Below are 12,438 nucleotides of genomic sequence, written 5' to 3' on the forward strand. Positions count from 1 at the left end.
TGGCAGATGAAGAGATGGGTATGGCGAACAGCCGGCCAGGCAGCCACAGATGACATACTGTTGAAGGAAGGATGGGAATGAACCACTACCTGGGATGCATTGAGTTAGGAAGAGAGAGTTGTCCTTCAGGGGTCAGGAGTGGCTGGTGGAGGGGCAGTGGTGGAGCAGGGAGCTGCCGCAGGGGCCGAAATAGGCTGGGGAGTTCTAGGCTCTGGTCAGAGGCGAGAAGACACTTACCCCTTTGCCAGTCCCACCAGCCCCCACACGGTGCCCGTTCTTTCTGCCACCCCACCCCTCCCTCTTCCCCGAGACTTGCCTTCCCTGCATTCAGTGTTGTCCGCCATTCTCGGAAGGCTCTGTCCCTTTCGTTCCCTGGGGATTCACAGCTCAGTCTGTGGGGAAAGAAAACCAACAAACCAGTTCACACCAAGGTGGTACTGATCTGCTGGGGTTGCTGAGAAACTGAGTTGAGAAAATGAATGTGAAATACCTAGAGGGTGCCTGGCACATAATAAATAAATGCTTAGTAAGTAGATTATTATTCTCATCTCGCGAGTGTATGTGTGTGCATGTGTGAGAGAGAGAGAGGAAGAGAGGAGGGGAGAGACAGAGCGCTAGCCAAGTCCCACAGATTAGTCTACAAATTAATCTACTCTTTTCCTCCGGATCTAATGGTCTCCTGACTGAATCATGGCCTTAGGGCCTGTGAAAACATCAGAGTTGTTCTGGTTGAGTCGGCAGGCCTTTGGCACACAGACTCATTGCTGAAGGGCACCTTTTAAGCCTCTTTGGAGGAGCCAGCCACCTCGGTAATGTTCATAGTACCCTGTCTCCCCCTCAGGCCCTCACCGGCCCTGGGCCCCAGGCTCCACATCTTTCCTCTAGTGCCTTTCCTCCTGCTTTTGGACACTTGACCCTCTTCCCTGGGCCCCCTCACCATTCCACCATCTCCGCTGAAATCCTGTCCCCGTGCAAGACCCAGTTCACAGGTCGCTTCCGGGAATAAAGGCTTAATGACTGGAACTTAGAGGTGCAGCAGGTGAGGACAAAGGAGAATTATCATGGAGCCTGGCTTGGGCACCTGGAGTGTTAGAGGGACAATAGGTGGACTCAGTCCTCCCAGCCCACCATGGGGTGAGTACACGTGTCTGTGAACACACGTGTTCCAGAATTCTTTCCCAAACGAATAGGAAGTGACACCTGTTATCTTCACTGTCAACTAGTCAGAGGTTACACGACAGCTTCCGCTCCTCACCCAGCACCCTTGGCGTTGTTTATGCTGTATTACTTGCAACCGTGATACAGTGAATTTCTGGAACTTCAAAAGACTCACCGACCCAAAGGTTCTGCAGAGTGCCTTGTGCTGTTCTTGAGAGAGCCGCCTTCAGGCAGAGGAGTGCTTCTTACAAAACAGAATTCCAGAAAGAAGGCTCCCCATTTAAAAGGCGAGCACTCTCCACCCCGCTTTCCCAGCGTTGTCTGCCTACTTCTTGGGTCGAGGTTACTATTGTTATTATTTTTAGGCAGTGTGCAGCTGATGAAGTGAAGTGGCATTTGTTTATTTATTGGTTTTCCATCCCTGTGTTGGAACACAAGATCACCAGCAGAGAGACTCCCTCTGTGACTCGTCCCAGCCACACAAATATGATTAAAAGAACTTTCTCAAGGGCCCCAGTTATATTCTAGCAAAGGAACGCATGAGCTGGGCTGACCACCTCTGGAACAGTTTGCTTTTGAAAAGAGAGCTGTCTGCCTTGTTGTGTCCCCAGTTCGTTATGACATCTTGGGGCACACTTCTAGTGAGTTCCTCTGTGGCTTGGAGGTTGCTATCATTACGGAGTGTCTTTTTCACAGGGGTCATAGAAAGTGCCACCAGCTGAGGAAACACCTGGTCAGAGTGGCTTGAATTGGTGACATTTGGGTCATCACATAATAAACACTAGAACTTTCCAGGGCATGATTTCTATGGCAGACATGGCTGATATCCTGTCCCCATGTCCTCTCAGACTGACCTATATATTCCAATGGCAGCTCACTGAAAATACCTGTGGTTTTTCCCTGAGGCTTTGTTTTTGGTCTCAGGAGTACACTACGCCCACGTGCTGGACTGGCTGGAAGTGCCAAGGAATTAGCACATCGTCCAGGAGCAGCCCTTGACCTCTGATGGATGGATGGGAGTTGGTGAATAAATGCCCCAACTCCCAGGCAGGTGTTCTCCACTGTCTCCCAGCATTCCCTGTTCAGCTAAGCCTCAGTTGCCTGTGGTGGTAACTTACTTGATAAGTTGGCTTCCTTCCTTTCCAAGTCTCACTGCTTTACTTCTCTGCTGGTGTTTTCTAGATCTTCTCCCAAAGAAAGTCAAGCCAGTCTGTGCAGGAGCCCGAACTACAATAAGAAGCCAGTTGGGATCATCAAAACCCAACAGCTTTGCTGCTCCCCCACTCCTTACCATGTCATTAGGCTTCCACCGTGGCTGTGGCATTGCAGTAGCATGTGTGCATGGGAGTGCAGTCCTTTGAGAGCCCCTGGCCTTTGCATAGAAACCTCATAAGACAGAAACCAGAATTGGAAGGGGTAGCCACTTCAGGAACACGGCCCTGTAAGGACAATTCCAGGTATTACTAAAGCCTCTGGACCTGGGAGCCACATACTCATGTGCTTCCTGGTGTATGAACAGCAAGTGTTTGTTGGCTGAGTCTAAAAGGATGATCCTATAAAGGGGGAAGATCCCCTAGAGGAGGGTGGAGAATCTCATGGACAGAGGAGCCTGGCGGGCTACAGTCCATGGGGTTGCAGAGAGTCGGACACGACTGAAGTGACTGAGCACACTTAGCACAGCATAAAACAATGAAGAATTGACTTGCACTCGCTTCTTCTCCTAGTTCCAAAGGCTTAAAGGTTGAGGCCATGTTCCATCCCCTGTCTGAACATCAGGTGCCTTTTCATGGAGCCAGAAAACTTAGTTGTAGTTATAGCCTCTTGTCTCTATGGAGGGATTCAAGATAAGATTCCTCCCTTTGTTTGGTGTCTAAATTCTCTCAATTCGAGTTTCATTTCTTTGTTCATAACATTATTACTGACTGAATTAAGTTTATTATACCAGTGGAGGAAATAGAATTCTTAAATCTATCCATCATAGACTTCATTGAGAATGTTTATTAGTTCCATTCTGGAATACCCAGTTTTGATACAGGAAACCCAATTCTGACTGCCCAAGGAGGGGTGCTGCTGCTGCTGCTGCTGCTGCTGCTGCTGCTGCTGCTGCTGCTGCTGCTGCTGCTGCTGCTGCTGCTGCTGCTGCTGCTGCTAAGTCGCTTCAGTCGTGTCCGGCTCTGTGCGACCCCCATAGACAGCCTCCTACCAGGCTCCCCCGTCCCTGGGATTCTCAGGCAAGAACACTGGAGTGGGTTGCCATTTCCTGGAGGTAGGCAAAAACTATAAGATGAGCACCAAAAGAAGATAAATCTATGTTGTTTTCTACAACTAACAAGTCACAAGTAAATGTGGTTGGTGGTCTTAAGAGCATGGGAGAAGCTTTCCCCAAATTTGGATCACCTTTTCCATGTGCCTCTGGTGGTGGTGAACGATTTCCCATTTTCCTGACCTCCTCTTTCCACTGGGAAGCTCTACTCCTGCCTCTCCTTCCACCAGGCTGCACAGCAACCAAGCTGTGGTAGCTCAACAGCGACCCCTGTGGGCAACTGAATAAAGCTCATTCAGTGTTTTTCTCAGAGCTTTTCTCAGTTTCTGTTCCAGCTAGCTGAGCAACCACTTTCTCCTTTGGACGTGCACATACTTTTTTATCCCCAGCACCCGACTACCTTTTTTCCTTTAACTCTTGCTCGGTTATCTCAGAAAATTCCTCTGCTTTCTCCCTCTTGTCCTTACCCTCTTCCTCCCCTCTTTCACCCCTCCCTTGTTTTTGAGAAGATGCCCCTTATCTTGCAGCTAGGCAGGAGAGGAGAGCTATTTAGGCCTTTGTGTCTAGAATAAGCAAAACAGTAGGATCTGAAGTGAAATTAGGCATCATAACCAATCAGCGATAGCTTTGGAACCTTACAAATGCTCATGAGTCCATATTCAAGATACAAAAGGCTCTGGCCACCTCTTCTTTCTCCCCCAGCCTCTCAGCCTGAATGAGAAATAGATTTGTGTATTTACTGAATTGTTTTCCCATTGTTTGTCATTTCCAGTCATGCATCAGTGTTGTTTTTATTTTCACTGCAAATATTAATATTTCAGCAATGTTGGGGGTTAAGTGAGTTTTTTCGCCATCAAGTGTAACATTAATTCTATGGTAACTGCCTTCCCAGTTCCTAGCAATTGATTTTAAAATGAACCCTTGAACAAACAGGGTTTTAATTTCAGAAACTGAATATACAAACCCATTGGGAGCATTTGCCATGCTACTTAAGATGCTGAGAGGAACTATGGACCGTGGATCTGATAATGAAGACAGTGATGCTGGTGACAAGATGACAGAATGATGGTGATGATATGATGGCTGTGACAGGAGGATGCTGCTGCTGAAAACCATGATGATGGTGATGGCAGTGGTGACGATAGGGGTGATGATGTTAGCCATGTTTTCTTGAGCACTTTCTAAGTTCCAGGCCATGTGCCAGGAGCTTTACACTGATTATTTCCTTTCATCCTTAAAGCCACCCCAGGTCTTTTTTAATCTCCATTTTGCACAGAGGGAAACTGAGGCTTAAAACTAACCCGCCCAAGGTCACACAGCTAGCTAGGCAGAGCTGAATTTTTTTTTAACTGTCAATACTTTTAATTATGTGATCAACACCATAAAGTATACTTGATAATAATCATTTAAATCCATAGATAATTATTCTTTAAATAATTTAAAACTTTATTATTTTTACCAATACTCAGCTTCTACCTAAGACAAAGTATGATAACCTTACATGGTTAGTATATGCAATATGTTTTATCCTTGGCTATTATTACCTTCTTAATCTCATTAAAAAATGATCCATATATGTGAATTTTTCTTTTTTAATATAAATTTATTTATTTTAATTGGAGGTTAATTACTTTACAATATTGTATTGGTTTTGCCATACATCAATATGTATCTGCCACAGGTATACACGTGTTCCCCATCCTGAACCCCCCTCCCTCCTCCCTCCCTGTACCATCCCTCTGTGTCGTCTTAGTGCACCAGCCCCAAGCATCCAGTATCATGCATCAAACCTGGACTAGCAATTCGTTTCATATATGATATTATACGTTTCAATGCCATTCTCCCAAATCATCCCACCCTCTTCCTCTCCCACAGAGTCCAAAAGACTGTTCTATGCATCTGTGTCTCTTTTGCTGTCTCGCATACAGGATTATCATTACCATCTTTCAAAATTCCATATATATGTGTTAGTATACTGTATTGGTGTTTTTCTTTCTGGCTTTCTTCATTCTGTATAATAGGTTCCAGTTTCATCCACCTCATTAGAACTGATTCAAATGTATTCTTTTCAATGGCCAAGTAATACTCCATTGTGTATATGTACCACAGCTTTCTTATCCATTTGTCTGCTGATGGGCATCTAGGTTGTTTCCATGTCCTGGCTATTATAAACAGTGCTGCGATGAACATTGGGGTACATGTGTCTCTTTCACTTCTGGTTTCCTCCGTGTGTATGCCCAGCAGTGGGATTGCTGGGTCATGAGACAGTTCTATTTCCAGTTTTTTAAGGAATCTCCACACTGTTCTCCATAGTGGCTGTACTAGTTTGCATTCCCACCAACAGTGTAAGAGGGTTCCCTTTTCTCCACACCCTCTCCAGCATTTATTGCTTGCAGACTTTTGGATCGCAGCCATTTGGACTGGTGTGAAATGGTACCTCTTTGCGGTTTTGATTTGCATTTCTCTGATAATGAATGATGTTGAGCATCTTTTCATGTGTTTGTTAGCCATCTGTATGTCTTCTTTGGAGAAATGTCTATTTAGTTCTTTGGCCCATTTTTTGATTGGGTTGTTTATTTTTCTGGAATTGAGCTGCAGGAGTTGTTTGTATATTTTTGAGATTAGTTGTTTGTCAGTTGCTTCATTTGCTATTATTTTCTCCCATTCAGAAGGCTGTCTTTTCACCTTGCTTATAGTTTCCTTTGTTGTGCAGAAGCTTTTAAGTTTAATTAGGTCCCATTTGTTTATTTTTGCTTTTATTTCCAATATTCTGGGAGGTGGGTCATAGAGGATCCTGCTGTGATGTATGTCAGAGAGTGTTTTGCCTATGTTCTCCTCTAGGAGTTTTACAGTTTCTGGTCTTATGTTTAGATCTTTAATCCATTTTGAGTTTATTTTTGTGTATGGTGTTAGAAAGTGTTCTAGTTTCATTCTTTTACCAGTGGTTGACCAATTTTCCCAGCACCACTTGTTAAAGAGATTGTCTTTACTCCATTGTATATTCTTGCCTCCTTTGTCAAAGATAAGGTGTCCATAGGTGTGTGGATTTATCTCTGGGCTTTCTATTTTGTTCCATTGATCTATATTTCTGTCTTTGTGCCAGTACCATACTGTCTTGATGACTGTGGCTTTGTAGTAGAGCCTGAAGTCAGGCAGGTTGATTCCTCCAGTTCCATTCTTCTTTCTCAAGATTGCTTTGGCTATTTGAGGTTTTTTGTATTTCCATACAAATTGTGAAATTATTTGTTCTAGCTCTGTGAAAAATACCGTTGGTAGCTTGATAGGAATTGCATTGAAGCTATAAATTGCTTTGGGTAGTATACTCATTTTCACTATATTGATTCTTCCCATCCATGAACATGGTATATTTCTCCATCTATTAGTGTCCTCTTTGATTTCTTTCACCAGTGTTTTATAGTTTTCTATATATAGGTCTTTAGTTTCTTTAGGTAGATATATTCCTAAGTATTTTATTCTTTTCTTTGCAATGGTGAGTGGAATTGTTTTCTTATTTTCTCTATTTTCTCATTATTAGTGTATAGGAATGCAAGGGATTTCTATGTGTTGATTTTATATCCTGCAACTTTACTATATTCATTGATTAGCTCTAGTAATTTTCTGGTGGAGTCTTTAGGGTTTTCTATGTAGAGGATCATGTCATCTGCAAACAGTGAGAGTATTACTTCTTTTTTTTTCCAATCTGGATTCCTTTTATTTCTTTTTCTGCTCTGATTGCTGTGGCCAAAACTTCCAAAACTATGTTGAATAGTAATGGTGAAAGTGGGCACCCTTGTCTTGTTCCTGACTTTAGGGAAAATGCTTTCAATTTTTTTACCATTGAGGATAATGTTTGCTGTGGGTTTGTCATATATAGCTTTTATTATGTTGAGGTATGTTCCTTCTATTCCTGCTTTCTGGAGAGTTTTTATCATAAATGGATGTTGAATTTTGTCAAAGGCTTTCTCTGCATCTATTGAGATAATCATATGGTTTTTATTTTTCAATTTGTTAATGTGGTGAATTACATTGATTGATTTGCGGATATTGAAGAATCCTTGCATCCCTGGGATAAAGCCCACTTGGTCATGGTGTATGATCTTTTTAATGTGTTGTTGGATTCTGATTGCTAGAATTTTGTTAAGGATTTTTGCATCTGTGTTCATCAGTGATATTGGCCTGTAGTTTTCTTTTTTATGTGTGTGTGGCATCTTTGTCAGGTTTTGGTATTAGGGTGATGGTGGCCTCATAGAATGAGTTTGGAAGTTTACCTTCCTCTGCAATTTTCTGGAAGAATTTGAGTAGGATAGGTGTTAGCTCTTCTCGAAATTTTTGGTAGAATTCAGCTGTGAAGCCATCTGGACCTGGGCTTTTGTTTGCTGGATTTCTGATTACAGTTTCAATTTCTGTGCTTGTGATGGGTCTGTTAAGATTTTCTATTTGTTCCTGGTTCAGTTTTGGAAAGTTGTACTTTTCTAAGAATTTGTCCATTTCTTCCAAGTTGTCCATTTTATTGGCATATAATTGCTGATAGTAGTCTCTTATGATCCTTTGTATTTCTGTGTTGTCTGCTGTGGTCTCTCCATTTTCATTTCTAATTTTATTGATTTGATTTTTCTCTCTTTGCTTCTTGATGAGTCTGGCTAATGGTTTGTCAATTTTATTTATCCTTTCAAAGAACCAGCTTTTGGCTTTGTTGATTTTTGCTATGGTCTCTTTTGTTTCTTTTGCATTTATTTCTGCCCTAATTTTTAAGATTTCTTTCCTTCTACTAACCCTGGGGTTCTTCATTTCTTCCTTTTCTAGTTGCTTTAGGTGTTGAGTTAGGTTATTTATTTGACCTTTTTCTTGTTTCTCGAGGTATGCCTGTATTGCTATGAACTTTCCCCTTAGCATTGCTTTTACAGTGTCCCACAGGTTTTGGGTTGTTGTGTTTTCATTTTCATTCGTTTCTATGCATATTTTGATTTCTTTTTTGACTTCTTCTGTGATTTGTTGGTTATTCAGCAGCGTGTTGTTCAGCCTCCATATGTTGGAAATTTTAATAGTTTTTCTCCTGTAATTGAGATCTAATCTTACTGCCTTGTGGTCAGAAAAGATGCTTGAAATGATTTCAATTTTTTTTGAATTTACCAAGGCTAGATTTATGGCCCAGGATGTGATCTGTTCTGGAGAAGGTTCCGTGTGCACTTGAGAAAAAGGTGAAATTCATTGTTTTGAGGTGAAATGTCCTATAGATATCAATTAGGTCTAACTGGTCTATTGTATCATTTAAAGTTTGCGCTTCCTTGATAATTTTCTGTTTAGTTGATCTATCCATAGGTGTGAGTGGGGTGTTAAAGTCTCCCGCTATTATTGTGTTATTGTTAATTTCCCCTTTCATACTTGTTAGCATTTGTCTTACATATTGCGGTGCTGCTATGTTGGGTGCATATATATTTATAATTGTTATATCTTCTTCTTGGATTGATCTTTGATCATTATGTAGTGTCCTTCTTTGTCTCTTTTGACAGCCTTTGTTTTAAAGTCTATTTTATTGGATATGAGTATTGCTACTCCTGCTTTCTTTTGGTCTCTATTTGCATGGAATATCTTTTTCCAGCCCTTCACTTTCAGTCTGTATGTGTCCCCTGTTTTGAGGTGGGTCTCTTGTAGACACCATATATAGGGGTCTTGTTTTTGTATCCATTCAGCCAGTCATTGTCTTTTGGTTGGGGCATTCAACCCATTTACGTTTAAGGTAATTATTGATAAGTATGATCCAGTTGCCATTTACTTTATTGTTTTGGGTTCAAGTTTATACACCCTTTTTGTGTTTCCTGTCTAGAAAAGATCCTTTAACATTTCTTGGAGAGCTGGTTTGGTGGTGCTGAATTCTCTCAGCTTTTGCTTGTCTGTAAAGCTTTTGATTTCTCCTTCGTATTTGAATGAGATCCTTGCTTGGTACAATAATCTGGGCTGTAGGTTATTTTCTTTCATCACTTTAAGTATGTCTTGCCATTCCCTCCTGGCTTGAAGAGTTTCTATTGAAAGATCAGCTGTTATCCTTATGGGAATCCCCTTGTGTGTTATTTGTTGTTTTCCCCTTGCTGCTTTTAATATTTGTTCTTTGTGTTTGATCTTTGTTAATTTGATTAATATGTGTCTTGGGGTGTTTCGCTTTGGGTTTATCCAGTTTGGGACTCTCTGGGTTTCTTGGACTTGGGTGATTATTTCCTTCCCCATTTTAGGGAAGTTTTCAACTATTATCTCCTCAAGTATTTTCTCATGGTCTTTCTTTTTGTCTTCTTCTTCTGGGATTCCTATGATTCAAATGTTGGGGCGTTTAACACTGTCCTGGAGGTCTCTGAGATTGTCCTCATTTCTTTTAATTCGTTTTTCTTTTATCCTCTCTGCTTCATTTATTTCTACCATTCTATCTTATAATTCACTAATCCTATGTTCTGCCTCTGTTATTCTACTATTTGTTGCCTCCAGAGTGTTTTTGATCTCATTTATTGCATTATTCATTATATAATGACTCTTTTTTATTTCTTTTAGGTCCTTGTTTAACCTTTCTTGCATCTTCTCAATCCTTGTCTCCAGGCTATTTATCTGTGATTCCATTTTGATTTTAAGACTTTGGATCATTTTCACTATCATTATTCAGAATTCTTTATCAGGTAGATTCCTTATCTCTTCCTCTTTTGTTTGGTTTGGTGGGCATTTATCCTGTTCCTTTACCTGCTGGTTATTCTTCTATCTCTTCATCTTGTTTATATTGCTGCATTTGGGGTGGCCTTTCTGTATTCTGGCAGTTTGTGGAGTTCTCTTTATTGTGGAGTTTCCTTGCTGTGGGTGGGGTTGTACAGGTGGCTTGTCAAGGTTTCCTGGTTAGGGAAGCTTGTTTCGGTGTTCTGGTGGGTGGAGCTGGATTTCTTCTCTCTGGAGTACAATGAAGTGTCCAATAATGAGTTATGAGATGTCTATGGTTTTGGAGTAACTTTGGGCAGCCTGTATATTGGAGCTCAGGGCTGTGTTCCTGTGTTGCTGGAGAATTTGCATGGTATGTCTTGTTCTGGAACTTGTTGGCCCTTGGGTGGTGCTTGGTTTCAGTGTAGGTACGGAGGCGTTTGATGAGCTCCTATCAATTAATTTTCCCTGGAGTCAGGAGCTCTCTGGTGTTCTCAGGGTTTGAACTTAAGCCTCCTGCTTCTGGTTTTCAGTCTTATTTTTACAGTAGTCTCAAGACTTCTCCTTCTATACAGCACCGTTGATAAAACATCTCCTTTCGAAGACAATGGGCTGCTTTTCTGGGCGCCTGATGTCCTCTGCCGGCATTCAGAAGTTGTTTTGTGGAATTTACTCAACGTTTAAATGTTCTTTTGACGAATTTGTGGGGGAGAAAGTGGTTTCCCCATCCTATTCCTCCGCCATCTTAGGACCACCCCTCCAGAGCTGAAATTTGAACTAAGGTCTGTCTGAGTTCAAAGTTTGTACTTCTGACCTATCTGGTGGCGGAGGTGCGGGGAGTGAGGTGCAGTGCCCGGGGTGATCCTGGCAGTGTTCGTGTGGAAGTTGGTGGGGATAAAGGGAAAATCTGAAGTCCAGGCCTTTGCACTTCGCAAATGTGCACCCCTTCCTTCCAGTGACCCCTCAGAGGGTCTATTTCTGGCACACTAGTCTCTGGAAAATGTCCTGCTAATGACACGGGATTATAAACAGTCCTTTTCCCAGAACAAAAATTTAACCTTTGTATCTCTACCTAATTAGAAGTATTTTCTCTTCCACAGGCCACAGGCAGGTTTCCACATGCCCCCCATCTATGTTCCTTACTTAAGAGGTTTCCTTATGGCCAGGAAAAATCTCCAAAAACCATAGCTTTGGGGGATGATAGACTCTGGCCTGAGATCTTGAACATGACCTGGGCTCCTACACGAGATGGCGCTCCGACACCAGCACCTGAGGTTTTCGAGTGGTGTGTGTCCCGCTGATGGCTACGGGGCCTTGGCCACGTGCAGGGATAGACGCTCACCGGCTCTCACAGCCCATGTGCCCTGAGCATCCCCTGCCACCACCAACAGTTCTTCATGATTTTCTCCAGTGATTCTGAGGCATGCCTCTTCCCTTCCACTGTGGTCACCAACACTTGAGGATGGCACTTCTTTCCTCCTAGTTTCACGGGCAGCCCTCTCTGGACAATAAGTAATTTCCTCTGGTCCTTGCACTGACAACTCTTCCCACTGCTGGCTAGGGCCTGGCATCCTTTTAGCAACTTACTCCTTTACCTCTGCAAGAACAGTGGGCCTTGAGGGAGTGCCGTTAGAAGCAGATTGCCCTGGGAGAGTAGCGAGTGGTTAATCCTTGGGGAATTGAGCCAAGAGAAAAGGCAGTGAGCCTGTGGAGAGAGCAGCATCAGGGTAGATGACTAGGAGATGCATGCCTGGCATGCGGTAAAGGTGCTTGGTTTCTGAAAGAATAAATAAGTGAATGGACAGAAACCTAGTTCCCTGTTCCAACCCTGCTCCCAGACCTGCAGCCCAAGGACTGCCATAGGTCCTTTGTGGGCAGGCTGGAGGTAGTTGGGGGTCTAAAATGAGATCAGAAATGCCAAGACACCTGACATTCTCCTGGAGCAGAAAGGAGCCAGGGCAACCCCATGGCACCCTCCACAGCCAGACCCCCAGATCCCACCTGTGCTCTGGCAGAACCCTCCCAGGCTCACCAATAGAAGACCAGGCCCAGCAGCTGCTGGCTCTGGTCGTGAAGCTGCCGGCTCTGCGCTCTTCGGATTTGTCCTGCTTTAGTATTTCAACCATAGTTTACTTGGTGATGCCCAGCCTTAAGCTGAGACCCTACACAGACCTCATCATAGGTCTGGTTGGCACATCATGGGTTCCCTGCCAGTGCTGTGATATCTTCACCCACAGACACTGCCCTGCTCTAGGAAGCTGAGGGCCAAGAGACACAAACCATGCTCTGACTGATGCTGAAGAAGTCTTCTTACCTTCTCCCCTCCTTTTGGCCTTCACTTTCAGCCT

This window comes from Capricornis sumatraensis, chromosome X, assembly GCF_032405125.1.
Source record: "Capricornis sumatraensis isolate serow.1 chromosome X, serow.2, whole genome shotgun sequence".
In the NCBI taxonomy this organism is placed as follows: domain Eukaryota; kingdom Metazoa; phylum Chordata; class Mammalia; order Artiodactyla; family Bovidae; genus Capricornis; species Capricornis sumatraensis.